General features: G+C 35.6%; 1 long non-coding RNA gene across 1 annotated transcript; it reads left to right on the forward strand.

Moving 5' to 3' along the window:
- Window positions 1-925: 925 nt before the first annotated feature.
- On the forward strand, window positions 926-5,173 carry LOC149239238 (uncharacterized). Its single transcript, XR_016246435.1, has 2 exons — window positions 926-4,661; window positions 4,893-5,173. It is a non-coding gene; the product is annotated as an uncharacterized LOC149239238 (long non-coding RNA).
- Window positions 5,174-17,090: the final 11,917 nt, after the last annotated feature.

Raw genomic sequence — 17,090 nt, forward strand, 5'->3', positions numbered from 1 at the left:
TGGCAGCTTAACCTGGGAGGAGGGAAAATTTAAAGTTTTGGTGGGTCGTGGGGGCATACGCACCTCTTGGGTGTAGCACGCGCTTGAGGAGAGTGAAGAATGGAGCGAGAAATCGAATTAAGTGGAGAATGGGCCCCACAAGGAGAGAGGAGGCAGAAAGCTTAAATATGAGGTGAGGGCCATTGTTTGGGGCTTTTTGTCATTTTAACAATTGAACTCAGTTGTTTACTTGAGCTGCTTACCTAGGTGAACATTGTGCTGCTTAGCACAAGGAGATTTCTGAGGGGAGATCTCAGCTCCTACTCAGTGTTTTTAAACCCGGCAGGCTCAGAACCGACTTGACCAAAAAAAATTCAACTCGGTGGTTGAACCGGTTCGGCCGGCCGGGTTAAGGAAAGCGGCTAGTGAACCCCCAAAAACACAATTTTTTATTTTTATGTTTTTTTCTAAGTGTGGGGGACTCCAAATGGTTTTAACTTTTATTAGTTGCTTTTTTGGACTTTGGGGTCCATTCCCCTCTCCTAGTATTGATATGCTATTCAAATTTCATTAACATTACCATGAAATGACTCAGGATGTTTGAGAGTGGTTCCGACCTCATTGGATTTCATATGGAGAAAGTAGAAATTTAGATTTCATTCAAAATCCAGCAGACTTATCAGTTTTTCAGGATTTCAAGATTGGGGGATTGCAATGTTTCCATTGAATTTTGTCATGTATTAGGGTATGGAACTCATATTTAATCAAGAGTGCCAATCCCTCTATGTACCTTGATGTTAGTGACATTGGTTGTCGAACTCCTCCAAGATTCGTTCCCAAACCGGGAGCTTCTGAAAATGTAGCTCCTGCTCCCGTTTTCGCTCTCGCTCCTCGCTTTCGTTCCTGCTCCCAAGTAACACTGAGCCAGATGATGTTGGCAACTCTAGCAGTAGCCAGTAGTACTGGTCACAGACTTTTGTTGCAGAGGCCATTTATAGCCTCCTTGGTTATGTGTTTTTGTTTTGATCTCTATATCATCATCGTGTATGTATTGGACAGTGCACTGGGTAACATTTTGATATAATGGATATATTCATGAGCCTACTTTGATCATATGTTGTCTTCTATCTATATTCTAATGCTGTCTGTTTGGAAACATGAATGAAAATCTTTAAAATTATGTGTTTTTATAAAAAAATAAATATTTAATGTATTTTTTACAACGACCAAGTCATTGAAATTGAGCCGGCCGAGTCGATACCAAGTCGGAGTCGGAGTCGGAGTCAGAGTCGACCCTCGGTCGAGTCGGAGTCGGAGTCGGAGTTTTAAAACATTGCTCCTACTTCGATGGACCTCGAGTGCCCCCCCTAGAGGAGTCCTTAGACACAGTTGGAGTTGGACCCGTTCCGGAGGAGGAACAAGGAACCTGCGTCCAGTTTTGCGTGTGGCTAGGACGCTAGGGAAGAATTCACACCCTTTGGAGGAGGAAGTTGTGGAGCAGAACAATTTCTGGGAATTTCAGGGCTTATTGGGAGTGACAATTGCTGGAGTTTTTGGAAGGTTTGCAGTGCCGGCAGTGAGGGATTATTTGGGCTAAGCATTTGCCTTCCAGGGCCTGCGCAGTACCCATTTTGACAGTGGCATGCAAGGGTAGAGACAAGCAGAGACTGTGGTATTTTGGGGCAGGAGATTCAAGGGAAATTTGAGAAGAATTTTGCAGGAGATTTTGGAAGGAATTTTCGGAGGTGTGGGGAAATACCCAGCTTCACTGGCTACAAAAAGAGCGAGTTACCCAGCAGTGCGTGTAGCCAGTGAAGCTGGGTAACTCGCTCTTTTTGTGGGCTTCTAGGTGGTGTACTTGGAGTCAAATTCCTTTCTGGGTTTGGTGGAGCTGAAGGAGAAGAGGCACCAGCTACAAATTCAGCCTTTTCTGAGCACAACTGAGGCCACTACAGCCATTTCTCTTCAGCAGCAGCATCCAGATTTTCCAGGGCAGCCCAGAGATTTCCGGGGAGTCATTGCAGCTTGTGGACATCTTACTCCCATCTGGGTTTGTCATTGCTTGCTATAGCAAGCTTAGGTGCCACTGTTCCACTTATTTTGTACCCAATTTCATTCAGATTTAATAAAATGACTCAGCTTCCAGTTATTTTTCCTTGTGCAGAATTGTAATTTGTCGGTGTGTGTTGAATTTAGTTGCTGTTCATAGTGCATGCTTCTGTTTACACTTAATATTTCCATTTAGGAATATTACAGTTGTGTGTCCTCTTCCTAGCCTTGCTTTTATAACTTTACATGAGTTAAAATCCTTAACCTAATTTTCAAAGTGATTGAAGATCGAGATTAAATCTCGCCTCACTTGAGATGAACAGTGGAGACTAAAACATAATCCCTTTGTTTCTTTAGCTCAATAGCCAACATAATTAATTGTGTTTTTTGTAAGTAACACTTGGGCTAAGTTACAATAGCAACTTATGCTTAAGTGTCCTAAGGAGAGTTTGGGTGACTTCTGCACGCCTAGACACTTGGGCCCATGCAGAAGTATCTGCCTGAGCTACCAATATCAACAAACTTTTTTTCATTACTGCTTGTGTGGATTCCAGGGCTTTATCTCCATTTCATTACAATTTGGTTGGACTCCAAGGTTTTATTTCTTTTCCGTTCCAGCTTGTTTGACTTCCGTGGCCTTCTCATTTTCCTTGATCTGTTATTGTTACATACTTCATGTTGAACAGTGGAGTAGTGACATCTTTTATAACAATTCGAGACATTGGTGTTCTGGTCTTTTGAGGGTTTAAAAGGGCTCTATAAAGTTTACCTTCTATACCAGTTTTTATTTCAAAGATATTTTTTTTTTTCACAGAATATTTTTCTTCTCATAGATATGTAAAAAATAGAAATCCAAGGGCACATTAGACAGATGGATTGTTAATGGTCTTGCAGATAGATCCCAAAGAACTAGCTTGAAGGCAGAATTAAGCAATAGTCATGACTGAGTTATTACAAGGTTTACTAGGCTTCACATTGCTGTTCTGGAGTGCGGTTTCTTGCACATTAATTTTCTTTTCTTTTCATTTTAACATTTCATTGAGCACTTCAATTCTTTACCCTAAATTTTTTTCCCCACAATCTAACCTTGTTTCTTGAAAACTACGTTTCGGTCTGCAAATTGCTTCCTGGTCTCTCTGTTGTTGGATAACATAACTGCTTGGTCGTGTTTCTGACGCATTTCTGTAATTCCTAATTGCCATACTGCCCGTTTCCTAATTGGAAACTAGATCATTCTTCCTGTTACCATTAGTTTTAGTGTGCTAAAATAGGATGTCTAAGTAGAAGTTGGATTTCATAAAACTGATGTGATTCTTTCAATTTGAAGTGTCTCTCCATTGTTTTCATGGTAATACTTTTTTCCTTTATGCAGTATGACCCTACTGTATAGCTTCAAGATGTTCATTATTTCATGCATGGAAATTTATTTCCACCAACTATTTGTTTTGATAACACATCATGTACCATAATAGGCCCTACCCAGCTCTGAGGTGGCTAGCTGTACATTCCCATTCTGCACTTATCCTTGGAGAAAGATGAAAATCAACCCTATAAAGTAAAGGATAAAACAAAAATCTGAGGAACAAACAAACTACAATACATGAATTCCTGTGTAAAAACCATATTATGAACACAAAATTGCATCTCATTCATTTCTCTTTTTGCTCACTTAAGATGAAAGTACTTTTAAATGCACTGATGACTCTGTTGAGTGGGTGCACTGTTTGATTCTAGTGCATCCTGCCTTCATGCATGCACATGCTATTATTTCCATATTTTGTATAGCTTCTTTAGGCTTCAGAGAAAATTGCTGTATCCTTGATGTCGTTCCACCTTGTCCACAAGTGCAGCAATTCAATAAGATGAGTGGCATATATAATGCAGATGCTTGGCTGGCACTAAGAGTTGAGTCATTCCTCATTATTTGTTATCGAATTTTGAAGATGTCTATTTGAAAACACTAGTAGGTAACCATGTTTTTCCTTTTGAGAAGATTGCCCCTTTGATCTCTTTTGTGAGGAAGAAGCTTGGCAGTCGATGATAAAAACAAGGCTTTAGTGTGAGTTGTTAGGTAGGGAAACTACTTTTCATAATATTTAATTTTATTTTTGATCCTTGTGAAAAACGCTGGAGGTAGTCTCTATAACCGTTTTGCTGGAGTTATGACGGGGAGATACGTGTTATAAGTTATGCTAAAAAGGTTTTGCAGGGCAATTATGAGAGGTTGAAACATAGAATTATAATTGCTTTCAGTTGCTGACAAAAAGGTTAAGCGTAATGAAAAATGGCTAATGCTGGTGAATCATACATGTTTGGCACTCTTATTTTTAATTATGCTTTAGGAAATTGACTTTCACCATTTTTTCATGAATTATACTGTTTTATTGGTGCAGAATTATGCTTTAGGAAATTGACTTTCACCATTTTTTCATGAATTATACTGTTTTATTGGTGCAGGAAGCCAGGGGCGTTCCTTCAAAAAAACCAGCACCAGATTACTTTCTTTAGATTCAAACACTGAATCTGTTTTGCATCCAGTGCACTAATATGATCATATATAACTGCTTTGGTACCCTGAAACTGAAAGGGGGCCGTATATCTTGCAAGTTGGCATCATACTGAGTACCTGGCAGGTGAATTTCTGAGGTCACTATTGCTATTTACAAAGTGAACTATGGACATTTCAACTCTCAGGGATAAATGTCTAGTATTCTTCATCCTAGGATGGTCATGGACGAGTAATGAATAGATTGTTGAGAGGGTTCTGGTATGTAATGCCTTGATAGCACAAAGGTTTTGGGTTATCTGTTGAGCCTTTGATTTTTATATAATACTTCGACTTTGTGTTCCTTGACAATGCACAGATGCTACAGGCACTGGAAACACACTTTTTGCAAGTTGAGGACTGTGGTGCTGTAGACAGATTGTTGCATTCGATGTCTAGTTACTCCTTTTGGAGTTTGTATTTAGTGTTTACTTAATTGTATGGAGAGGATTTGATATTTTGCCAAACGTCATTTTCTAGAGTCAATAAGCAAATTTATTGACACGAATATTTGTTGTAATGAATTCCGGATAAAAGCCTTTTTGGGGCTACAAGTATTTGATCTCATTGTTAATAAATAAGCACTCCATGTATTGAGAAGATCTGCTCACAATTTAATTAGTTTTGTTAACGTCAGTATCTGGTATGGTCCTTTATTGTGCAAGTTAGCCGCCGTTGAGAAATTGTCTGCCTGTGTATTAGATGATATGCCATGGCAAGCTGAACTGAAAGTTTGATAATAGAGACTGGCAAAATCCAAGTCTCAGTCACCTTCCTCCGGAGATATATTGTGTGCCAAACTCATCTTTCAAGCTGTAGAAAATTCTTGTACATGTGTTTTTAATCTCAGTGGGGCTATCATCCAATTTATTACATTTAGAATTCGATACCTAGCGTCATTAAGTTCCTAGGCAGTTTCTATTTGGCTTCTTCTCCTTGCTTGTCATTTTGGTTCCATATCGGAGAGCACCGGTGTACTCATGCGTTTATACTGACAGGCTATTTTGTTGTAAATGCATGGCATATTTTAACATTTTCATGTTTAGTACATACTAATCACCTATTGGAAGGCGTGTTCAACATGTGGCAGGAATTTCAAGATTCAGTGATTAGTCTTGTTATTTGCAAATTCTTAGTTTGCTTGCGTGTCAGTGTGGTAAGAGTCAGTGGATAAGGGTTTGGTTTCAATATAAGGTTTCTTATGTCTGAGATTCTGAACAGATAATGCATGAGGTAACGGCCATTGTGATTTAAGATCTATTAACCCCAAATGCTACATTTGGAAAAGCATTCTATGCGCTCTTAAGGATGTGTTTAGTTGGAATTTAGCGAATACTTTTCCTTTGTTTTGCATAGGCGCTGGCCATCTATTTGTCTCGACGTGTGATAGTTTTGCGTAATGCTATTGAGCCATAGAATTGTGGAGGGTGCTATTGAGCCATAGAATTGTGGAGGGTGCTCTTGTCCACAGAGTTAGTAGTAATAATGGTTGGATGACATGATTGAAATGTTTACTAAAAAACTGCTAAATACTGTGTCGTCTCAGCAAATCAGCAGAAGAAATGTTTGTACAATATTATTTATTATTACCCTTAAGGGTCAGTTCAATTGGTAGAGTCCCCATTGCTAAAACATCTCTCTAATAGGAGGTCAGAGAGTCAATTTTCCTCGTCGCTCTTAGACTTAGGCTCTGCTAATAAGTTGGCAGGAAGTGATCATTTTGGGTAGATCTGCTTACTTAGGCTTTGCTAATAAGTTGGCAGGAAGTGATCATTTTGGGTAGATCTGCTTGGATATTTTCTCGAGAAAAAAATATTATTTATGATTTTTAATAAGCTAACCATTGTGAAATATTGATAATTGAAATTCTAAGAAGAAGATTGTTGTCAAATTTGCTGGGTTAATTAAAAAATAAAATTAAAAAAAAGCAAACTAAAAAATAGCAAAGCTGAAAAATAACAAAATTTTGCATCAATAGTTGAGAATGCTGCAAGTCGTGACAATGAGATAATTGCTAGTCATCATTGTTTTTTCTTTCTATAAAATCTAGTTTTGCATGGTTTGAGATGTCCTAAGGTATGGGAAATATCATAAATAAATCTTTGGTCCAAACATGAATTTGAATCAAAAACCCCAAATACACAATATTTTTTCTTTTATTACGAGTCATTTATCAGGGTCCAAAATCATATAATGGAGCTTCACAACCAAATATTCATTTGATATTTTACACTTCACACTCAACAATGTGGTTTAAAGAACATTGTTGTATGGTGGAAGTTTAATTATGACACGACACTTTTGGATAAACAATATGAACAAACATCTTTTGACAAATGTTTATGAACAAAGATCTTAAAGTGCTCTAACAAAGCGCTTTCATGTTGACAAGGATAATGATAGCATTGAGGGATTAATTTATAGGTGTAAACTTCTATTACAAGTTCATAGATATATTTAATATGGAAAGACTTTATTGCTATAAATATAGTGACAAACATAATTTTATAATTTTCGGCTTTTAGCTGGAAGATCATAGGTTTTAATAAACATATTCAAGGCACATAGGTTGAGGGTGGGGATGTTCAATTTTTTTGCACATAGGTTGAGGGTGGGGATGTTCAATTTTTTGAAGAGTTGAAGGTTGCTATAAATGTGGATGTTATTATTGGATGTCTTTGGTCCAGTTAATATTCATGTGTACACTAAGTTTATGAACCTCTAGTTTAAGAAAAATAAAATAATGTTACAAGTTACTTATTTTAGTGAACAAGAAGGGACCAAGATGGTACATGAAGTCGTCCTTCAGAGGAAAAAAGTCATGGTCCCTACAGAGACATCAGATGAAGGGTGCAAGGCTAAATTCAAAGAAGAGTCTAGGGAATGTGAAGGAGAGCTCTAGGTTGGCTTAACAATGATGAAGAATATACATAATTGTATTCCTTGAAGGATCCATAGGTTGAAGAGTGAGAAAAAAAACCAATAATTATGGTGGTGTATATTGCCTTACTGCCTTTGAGAAACAACAATTATCATGGCAAGATTAAGAGCATCAACAAATTTGTTATAGACCAACATGGGAATTAGAAAGACATCCAATATAGATGTTGATAGAGGGCTAAAAGAAATGAATGGAGATATTAGAGTAGCACAAGAATAAGAAAGAACCAAAGGAGCAATGAGAATCAAAATTGAGGTGGCAAGGACACCATGTCACATTTCATTAAGATGGATGGGTGCTCGTGCTTAGTATCAGATGACTACATTTCTTAGCAAATCATATTATCAAGGATGAAACATGTAGCGATGGATGGAATGGAATGGAAGTACTTGGGGAGTATAATATGAGGTACCAAGGGAGTTGCTCAAGGGGGATACTAAATGTATATGGCCATAATTATGGGATAAGTTCACTTGGTTGGTGGATAATAAATGTATCCACTAGGTTGTTAAAAATAATAATATCATAATGATAGGTAGACTCCACAGAATAAACACGAGGAAGTATATATGTATCAATATGTTGGAGGCTGAACATTGTATTAAAACAAGCATGACTTGTGGAATCATTTTTTCCACGAGGAGAATTTGTTGGTGCTACCCTACTTTAGGGTTTCTTCTACATTCTTGTGTCTAATATTTTATGGATGCATTTTGTTATTCTAAAACTTGGGATTAATGTTTTGTTCTTTATCTACCAAGATTTACTAAAAAACAATTTTGTAGGAAGTTACCGACTATCTTTGAGTTAAATTTTAAGTGTTTCATCCATGTCTTATACACTTTGTTTATTGTGTTTTTAAATCTCTCGAGGCTTCCAAAGCGCAATAGTCTAACTTGTCCTTCGCAAGTGCTTAACAGTTTACAAAGGAATTCAAGTTTGATATTAAAGCGTACACGCGCGCGCACACACACACACACACACAGAGGGTATTTTGGGATTCATGCAAGACGTCTCAAGGTCAATCCCCTAGGTTGAATTTTCTATTGTATTCCTATTTGGTCGGGCAATATAATCGATGTTCATGGTTTTACTTTGGGTACTTCGGGAAATGTGGGGAAATTTCCAATGATTTTTCCACAAGTTTCTTTGAAAATATGATGATGATGATGATGATTAACATCCACTAAGATTGATATGGTCTATCAGACCTTAAGAAAGTAAGATTATTTATAATTCTTTAGCATTTTATTTCTATGCTTGAAAAGCATCAAGGGAAGCATTTAAGATCACCATAGTTTTGTCGACTTTAAAAGTCAAGAAGGTTAGTAGTGTAACACATATTTTAAAAATTAGATCGAATGTGAGCATAAGATGCACAATCTAAGAGAAAGTGCTTTTCATTGTCAATCCTCTTAGTGTCACAAAGGTGACAAACTCTTTCATCCCATGGTGTTTTGAGAATTGACCAATGCCTAGTTTAACTATGAAGTTCAATGTTCAATTCTTTTTCTTAACATTAGTCAGACAAAGATACTTTTGATTTTTGAGATTGGGGTTGATCACCTCCTTATAATATCTTAGTTTCCTTTTTCCCTCTTCTTACATTTTTGAAGTAATAATATTTTTAATGTTATTCTTATTTTACAAAATGATCTCCTCCTTTATGGCCCAGTGGCCAAGCAAAGATTAGGAATCCTTATGTGATCCTTGTTTGAGCTAAAGGTGGGTGTTTTGGCTAGAAGTAGACGTAATTGTAGGAAACATTTTCGCTTCCATGTTGTTTAATATCTTCTTATACCTAAGATACCTAGTCATAGCCATGTTTTCAATGGAGATTGGCTTGTTTCAATCAAGAGGAGAGGATATAGAGTATTTTATTTAATATTGAGTTTGTAGGATATAAATTGTTTTTGAATTTGTTCTGTCTTTCTCCACGACTCTGGAGAAACTGAAACTCCAAACCGCACATCCATATAAAATAACAAGAATGATGAGAGTCTCAAAGAGATATCTATTTTTTTTAATCTCATATCTAAAGGTCTATTGACTAACAATTGTTTTCAAGCCCATAGTAAGCTTTCCATCCTCTATTTATCATTTTCTCAATGCTATAATTTCAATTGAGTTTGTGATGGATATTGATTCCAAAATATTTGTATGAACTTCTTCCAAGTAGTTGTTGTCATATATGAAAGTATCACATGTGATATTTTTGGATTTAATTATCATGACTTTAGTTTTTTAGTGTTAACAATCATATCCATATTGGAGCAAGTCTTGGAGGATTATTAGTTATTTTCTAAGATTGCAATGGCTCCTTGCCAAGAGAACAATATTGTTAGCATAAAATTGAAGAGCTATGGCTATACAAGTGAGTGTGAGGCCAACACAACCTACATTTTCCAAACACTCTTCAAGCTTATCAATGTATATGAAAAAAAAGGGTAGGGGATAAGGGACACCCTTACTTGACTTCAATATTGCATTTAATTTCTTTTGACTAGCTCTCAGTGGTCCTAAACTAGGCAATAACATTCTTGTATAGCCTTGTCACAACAACCTTCAACTTGAGAGGGACATTAATCTTTTTTGTCTTAGGAAGGACGTCAGAAACTTTTATAAAGTCAAACAAAACAAAAGAACACATCAAATTTTATCATTACGACATTGCTATGCAATTATCCTAAGAGTAACAATGTGGTCGATAGTTGAATGATATCTCCTAATTCTAGCTTGGCCTTTAGCTCATTTACCATGGATCCCTAGCCATAGTCTATATATATATATATATATATATATATATATATATATATATTCCAAAATAAATCCGTACAACTTGACTAAAGTGTGGTTAATAATAATGGTGTTAGAATTAGAGGGAATGCTTTTATCCCACTTCTAAAGATAGACATAATGAACCTCTACATTCAAGGCCTAGGGAAGCCTTGTTTCACAATCAAATTAAAGAGCTTAAATATGTGAGGGATGATTATAGACTCTCCCATTTTAAAATTTCAGCTTGGTAACCTTCAATATCCTTAGCTTTCCCATTAGTGATCTACGTAATCAAAAACTCAGTATCTTCCAAAGAAAACATGTCATCCTTTATATGGGCATTTAAAATGGTGTCCACAACATTAGGGGATTCATAAAGGCTTTTAAGGCAAGAATTCTAGTTTTCAAGGAATTAGATTATTTTCTTTAGTTTTACAAATTAGAATTTTCCTCCAAACTTTTTAAAATCAAATTTAGATAGGTGCCCCAGTTGCTCTTGCTTTCTATTTATATAGTTCATTTTCTTCGTTTTAATAGAAGCTTTGTATATATATGTTTTTTCAAACTTTAAGATTTGTTAGGAGCATCCCTAACTTTTTTCTAGCACTATTACAATCCTTATCATACGACAGGTTGGTAGTTCTATTATTCTTTTTATATAACATCTTAATAAGGAATTTGCTAATGGAAGCAAAGAGGGTTGTAGTAAAATTATGATAAGAGGTTTTCAATGTTATCCTTATAAGTTAAGATGTATAAATCCTTATTTAAATGTTTTAAGATATCCATTTTATTTTTGTCAAAAAGTAGGTGCCTTTGATTCTCACAATTCTCTTGCATGTGGCTTTTTTGAATGACAAAGTTTAGAGTTAAGGTTGAATGTCTATGATTAGAGTCAAGCTCATGGTCATTTAAGAGATCAAGATTTATAAATTGGTTGGAAACATGGATATGTGATATCACATAATTGATGACATTACTACAAAGCCCATGAATACAAGTCATTCCGTTGGAAGTTGGCCACTTGATTATGCCATTGGAAATTATATGGTAACCGTAAAACTTGACTAACTTAGTACCAAATAAATTCTTGGTTAGATCTTCAGAGTTTTAGTGGATCGAAGCCCACCCCCATGTCCTTTTACCTTTTGGTCAAAGGATCTTAGCTCAAGTAGTTTGATGAACAATTCGTTTCCCCAAATACATGGCTTCAAGTATCCATAGACATGTTGTAACCAATTCTTAAAGGATATTTGGTCAAAGGATATTTCGAAGTTGCCAATTCTATAGAAATTCTCATTCTGATTAAAAAAAAGTAATTACAAGAAATTTGCAAAAAAATATATCCTTACTAATTCCCCACTTTATAAGTGAACTTATCAATTATATATATTATACAAAACTCTCCTTATTAGGCGCACAAATATAAAATTCAATATTCCTCAAGGAGAAAGTGACAGTTTATTGTACATTTTCCCTCATCCAACAAAATGGCACAATAGGAGATGGTACATTAGTAAGTGCACCGAAGAGTGAGGACTTAATAGCTAAGACTCCCTAAAGGTATTTATTTATCAAGTTATATATCACTAAGTACAACAAACAAATCATTGCTAGAAGAAAGAAAGAGTTGATTTACGATGACACATTCAATTCACTCGCCTGCTTAGATAAACAATTTCATTGGCCGATTGTATAACAGTGGTATTTGAACTTGTCTCTGGACGAGAAAAGAAATAAGATTTGAATCACTAGACTAGAAAACGCTACATGTGTCATTGACGTTTTTGATTTCAAAGAAATCATTTATTTGTGTGCACAACATTTTGATCCAAAAACTAGAACTATTGGGCTTGGAATCAAGAAGAACTCCGTCCCTTGCTCCAAAAGCATTCACAAAGCTCCTAAATTTTCTCAAACCCAAAACGTTACTCAATTTATCAAAAGCTAATACTTCCTTGGAATCACAAGCCGACATATTGAATATTAATCAATTCATGTTGCCTTATGTACAGGTTCCTTCTGATATTTCTTTCCTAGTTATTTCAATATGTTTTGAGCTCTTTAGAGATTTTGAATGGATTTTTTCTAGAATAATTGGGCGAGAAACTACTTCTAATGTCCCTAAGTTTGTTATTTATGCATTGTACTATTCTTTTAAAATATACACTCTTTTCGACTAGGCAAACTTTATTTCTAGTGAATTGTCCTAATTAACCAATCTATCCAAAAATCACTTCATGACAACGTTTTTGGTCATAGCCCTAGTCTCATGTCATACCTTCCACTGCATACCCCACTAGAATAATTTGAATCTAGACATAGAGCCAATGTTGTTATGATGCCTAATGTTATGGAGCCATAAGGCCCTATTTTACTTTTGTCAAGTGCACTATTCTTTTGTTAAAAAATTAATTAATTGGTGATTGGGCGAGAACCCAACAAAATATCGAATGAGCACAAAATGTTCTACGAGGAAAAGGAATACATGAAGAGAGGGATGAAAACACCCTGGTTCACATTTATGGATTTTAGGACAAACCCTTGTTGCTTCCAAATCTTGCATTAGATAGATATTTCATTGTTGAAGTACACAAACAATATCATTAGTGGTTAATTCCATTTGAAAGAAGGAAAAAGAAGCAATTTATTTCTTTGCATTTCACTGTGGAAGAAGTAACTATGTGAAACATGGTTCACCTGGAATTTTTTTCCCGAATCATTAAATATTTTCAATTTAACTGAAGTTGAAGCAATTCAAAGATTTGATCAAGAGGGTATTTTTACAAGGCACTTGGCAATAATAAGATATGTGAATTTGTTTACAAGAATTACTGAAGAAAGTGAAGAAAGTCACATTGGCCCATCAAGAGAAATCAAATACCTATCCCTATTGAATAATTTATTGAAGAAACTAGTGTTACTTTAGGAGGAAAAAACATAGAAAGAAGTAGAAAGCCTACAAACACCCCTCCAACTTCGACACCTCAGGATTGCCTGAGTTCATCATTAAGTCATAGAAGGAAGGACACCAATGTGACTAGAACACTGAGGAATGATATGTCTTCTAGAGGAGGAGATAGATAAGAGCCACCTCCCAATGTAATCTTAGAAAGATCACACATTAGTAAATCATTGAAGAGTAAAATTTCTAGGGAGGCTCAACCTGTGAAAGAGCCAGCTGATATGGAAGTTGATAGTACCATGCTACCTGATAGGGTTGCATCTCCCATGGCTGAAACCCGAAGAACGATTGAAGACATAATATAGGAAATGGCCAAATAAGAAGCTAAGGGTGGAAAGGGTGCAGGTTCAAAATAAAAGGGTCATTAATCAACCAAGAATAGAAGTGGATATCTTTCAAGTAGGAGCTACTAGATGCCAAAAGCTACACCAAAATAATTGTGAAGCTCTAGCACACTCTGTTTGGGAACAAGAGGCAGAAAATTTGAGCCCAAAAATGATAATACATGAGATTGAAGAAGCTCTTGATCCTGTGCCACTATTCATGATCCCTTTGGCTATCAAAGCACCCAAGGCTATGACAACTACATCCAACACACCCCATCAAATAATAAAAGTGGCACACCCACTGATTGGAATCATGTCTTATATTGCAATTAATATCAATAAAAGAATGGAAATTGAGGAACTATGGGAAATCACTTTGCTCTTGAGAAATTTGGCACAAAGAATTTCATTTATTGAGTATCTTAAAATGGATCTTGAAAATGATCAACAATTTATTGATAATGAATTGTAAACCTTTGTGCGTAAGGCTTACTCAATGAATTCGAGATGACACAACAAAATCTCCCAGGGCTTAAAAGACTTAAGTAGATCAAAGTTGGTTGGTATTCTATAATGAAAATGTTAGAAGAGGCCATTGTTGATTATTCAAATATTGACGATAAAAGGAGCAGTGCCTTTCTTAAGGCCATTAAAGTTGTTGAGGACCTCTAGGGCCCATGTATGATTAGAGACTTTATGCTTGTTTCCAAAGATATACTACAAGAAGAGCTAGAGGTTATTAGGACATCAATGGGTTCCAAATTTGACAACTTAATTAATTTCCTAGAAGTTGAAATAAAAAAAATGGTTAGTTACATTTGTTAATTATAATGAAGACATATTAGCTACAACTGCACAGTTGCAAGTAGATGCCCTAGATATCGAGGTGGAAATTTTTGACATACATGTCAAACATGACATAAAAGTTCCTCCAATGAAGGAATATATCGGAGAATGGCTGAAGAAATAACTTCAAGAAAGCATTAATCTTCAGTAATCGTCAAACAATTAAACTAATGGCATTCTTTCAACCATATAAAGGAGATGCCCTTCTGCATCATTTTTGTGAGTATCCAAATCCATTGAAACAATTCCCCTTTCCTCCTAATCTTTGGTCATCTAAATTTTTTCGTTGTCTCTATATTTCATTTAAGTCTATCCCCGACCGTAACTATTTACTTCTTTCAGGCACCTTAATATTTAATGGTCCACGAGAGCCCAATCCCAGTCCCCTTTTGGGAGGAATGTATTTACTTTTACAACTTTAATTATTAGGATTTTGAAGAGTGTTTTAGGAACTTGACTTTTCCAAAACTTTGAATTTGTAAAATTATTTTTTGACTCTTGCAGAGAGCTCCCTTTCGGGTAAGTGATTCATTTGTGATTCCAAGACTTATTTTAAAACAATATGAATCTCTTTGATTTTTTCCTATTCTCTTTATGATTTGGATGAATGAAATTATTCTAGAGCTCTCTGAATATCTAGACCTTTATGCTTTTTTATTTTCCTACTGTCTTTCTTCAATGATGTTTATTTAACAATAATGAATGGAATGACCAATATTAATTAAAATTTCGTGTATATATATGTGTGTGTGTGTGTGTGTGTGTTGTTACAATACACATTTCACTCATAGGTGCATGAGATGAATGTATATTATTTCTTCGTATATATTGAAAATTTGAGTGTATTGAAAGAGGAGTACCACCTCTTAAAAGATGTAGAGGGACCTATATCAAGGCCCTATAAATTTTTTTTTTTTTTGATGGGAAAATATATCAACATTTTTGGCAACTCTGTTGGGGATTCAAATGATCTGATATCCATTTCCCAGTACATGATTCGTCTAGACAGAATTCAACCACATATTTTCATTGGATTGCATGACCAAAGAAGTATCTTACATCAATTATATGATCTTGTATTACAAACAACTAATATAGGAGAAGAGTTGGAAAGATCTTGCAATGTTCTAGCTCGGTTGGAAGAACCTGGACCACGAAATCCAAATAAGTGACTCCAATAAAGAAGATTTAAAATGGATAAATTCGGGACCTTTCAAGGCCAAATAAAAAGAAGCTGAATTAAGAAAGTCATAGAGGAGGCGCATACTTAGACAAAAGAGTATTTTGTTAATTTTCCTCTTTTTTATGCTGATACAATCTCTTAGCCCAATATTTTCTTTAATTAGCAATCAAATTTAACCTTCCAATGATAAATAGTAATTGTAGATAGAAGAGTAGATGCAATGTGCAATAGAAGACAATCAAGAGCAGTAACAAGAGATACCAAATTTGGTCAAAGACTAGGGAAAATCCCTTTCAAATTATTATTCTTATTAGATTGTCATAAAATGTTTAGCGACGAGATACAATGGTTCAATCCATCAATAAAAGAGTCAAATTCAATACTTTGACAATCCAAGAGATCAACCAACCAAAAATCCAGGAGATGAGCTTCAAAGTCAAATTTGGTCAACAAGTCAAAGTCTATAATTCTGCCACAATCAACAATAGTCAAAGAAGTCCTAGTTAGTCCACAAGTCAACAATCAAACTCCTCTAAAAGAGCTCAGTCATCAGTCAAAATATTCGACCTTCCACGCTAGTCAAATATCAATCAAAACAGTCTCTAACAACTTGGTCAAACTTGGTCAAAGGAGAGAGAAAATACTTGTGGTCAAACTTTAGATTGTAGAGGTCAAAGTCAACAGTATACAACAGTCAAAGAACTTAGGAAATATCATCTCCTCCACAAAAAAACTTAGCCTCAAAAGATCAAAATTTTGCAAGTCAAAGGAGGTCAAAATACCAAGTCAAACTTGGTCAACAACCACCGAATTAGAAAAGTCAAAATAAAATTTCATATTAGCCCTTGAACCTTTGCACGTGTGAACTTGGCTACCTTGCTTCAGACCTGTATGAACCAATCACAAGAGGAGAGAGAAGAAGATGTGTGTTGATGTGATGTCCAAATGAGGTTGCCTTGACTTGTATTTATATGTGACTTTGGAGACCCAATTTTGTCTTTAGGCCGACCTGAAATTTTGTGCACATGTGGGTTTTCACATTAAAAATATATTTTTCCTTGACCAAATTAAATTCTTTCAAGGGAAAAGAGGGTCTTCTCCGGATGAGGAAGGCTATCTAAAGGAGGGAATTTGTCCTTGAGCTTCCAAATTAACAATTTTCTTTTCTCTCCCCCTAGTGACGATGAGATGGAAGAAAGAAGATAAGAAGGGATAGAAGAAAGAAGAGAAAAAATGATAGAAGAAATAAGAGAAGAAAGAAAAGAATGACTAGAAGGAAGAAACCAGAGGAGAAGACTTAGAGTAAGCCCACTCGCCTTACACAGGGAACAACAACCCCTTCCTACATTGTTGGTTAGTGTTGTACCTGCTTTTAATGGAGATAATGTCATGTATCCTGGTAAACACATGGACTAATTTTTGGCGATTTGCGATATCCATGAAGATGTGATGGTAAGAGTATTTTTTCATAATTTCGT

This window comes from Pinus tabuliformis, chromosome 8 (genome assembly GCF_031772625.1).
Source record: "Pinus tabuliformis cultivar Carrire ecotype Pingquan chromosome 8, CPIR1, whole genome shotgun sequence".
In the NCBI taxonomy this organism is placed as follows: Eukaryota; Viridiplantae; Streptophyta; class Pinopsida; order Pinales; family Pinaceae; genus Pinus; species Pinus tabuliformis.